The following is a 1,816-nucleotide window of genomic DNA, read 5'->3' on the forward strand; positions in this document are numbered from 1 at the left end:
CTGACAACCTATATTTAAACTTGAAAAGGGTTTATAGTATCTGACTAAGTGAACCATGTCCTCCTGAGGGGGAATACCGTCATACCAGATGAGCACGAAAGAGAAAAAATGTCTTATAATGTAACACATTCATGATGAAAAGTAATACTTAAACAGTTCGTGGGTTTTTACTGTACCATGAATTTAAAATGCCATGGTTTTCAGTTAAGGTTTGCAGTGAAAGTAGATGAGGAAAGAGACTACAATCCTAATGCAGTGCCTTCTTAAAGAAATAGTTGGGCATGTGGGGAAATGTTGTTATGTAGTTGAGGAAGAGATGGACACCACTCTCTGTTTGTGTGCTAAATGTGAAAATGTCTACCAGCAGTTGGCTAGTGTAGCTTAGCAAAAAAACTGGAAATAGGGGAAAATGTTCCTTGGTTAAACAATCAAGATTAAGATAAAACTTGTGTGTTTGTCAGTTTTAGATGTTGCCGTTTTTGCACAGGGATGAGACGAGCTGTTCTTTTTCCTTTTGCTAAGCTAAGCTAACTAGCTGCCAAAAAGGGCCAGCAACTATTCCTTTAAGACCATCTAAACTATTGCTTTTGCTCCCCTTTGTGCACCTACAGTCATTTGTAAGTAGGCATCCTATTGTTCTGGCTTTGGCGGCTTCTGTATTTATTTGGGTTGTTCCTTTGAAAAATGAATTTTTTGGTGAAAGAACAATGTGTCCATGTGTGATTTCTATTAATCTTTGTAAGCCTATCTATCTATCTATCTATCTATCTATATATCATCTATATATATATATATCTGCGACTGATTGGGGTGAGGGGAGGGAGACAGGTCAAAAGACACTCTCTCTATCTGCCTATCTATGGCAAGTATGCTATGGGTTGGTATGTAAGCTGACAGCACAAGGATACAAGGATAGTTTTTCCTGTGGCCCAGACCTGAGGAAGCCAACAGCAACCTCAAGCTGCTGGTTCTCTTTGACCACATTAATTGTTGTGTTTGCATGAGGGTAATTTGCCATTCAAATCACACCTGTCCACAACAGCAGCCACGTCTGGAGCTGGTGGGAAAGAAAGGCAATGATTCATGGGACCTTCTGAACAGAGAGAGGTTGATGTGGGGGTTTCCTCCCTTCCACTTTTATTAAGGTTAGGGGTGAAAAAGATAAGCCTCTGTGAGTCTTCTTTTTTCAATTCTTTCAAAACTTCTGGGACATCAAATTCTTTCCTTGCATTTGTTGTGTATCTGTCATAAAATCTGGCTTGCGTTTCACAGCAAGCTTATTTCCCATATTCCGCACTGGAATGCAAGATGGAAAATTTAATTTGTCTACATCCTGGTCTCATATATCATATGTTCACTATAGAGGACAAGTGAATTTATTGAGTCTAGGAAAGTGGTTACAACTTATAAAACCTTTACAGTCACACGAGCTGTGTAGCTCTGCGGTGCCCTCTGCTGTCCCAATATCGAAACTGCAGGGGAAACAATAACATCCCTGTAACTGAAAAAGAAACGTGCGTGTACATGTTTTTGTTTGGGTTTGTGTCGTTATTGTTGTTTTGAGTAAAGACTGCTTCGAAGTTATTTTCTTCTGCTAGACATTTCAATGTAATGGTCCAATCAGAACATTTTTAATTTAATTAAACATGGCCGCTCCAGTAAGGTACCGTCCTCTTACCAACAGTAGAGGGAAGCACAGGCCCATTTCACCATCGAGGGCTGTATTTTTGTTTATATAGCTGACACCTTTGTGGAATTTGTCTTTTATCCACGCCGCCACCCCGCCTTGTAAAAGTTAAACTTGTTATCAGTAAAC

This window comes from Neolamprologus brichardi, chromosome 15, assembly GCF_056152115.1.
Source record: "Neolamprologus brichardi isolate AB-2024 chromosome 15, ASM5615211v1, whole genome shotgun sequence".
In the NCBI taxonomy this organism is placed as follows: Eukaryota; Metazoa; Chordata; class Actinopteri; order Cichliformes; family Cichlidae; genus Neolamprologus; species Neolamprologus brichardi.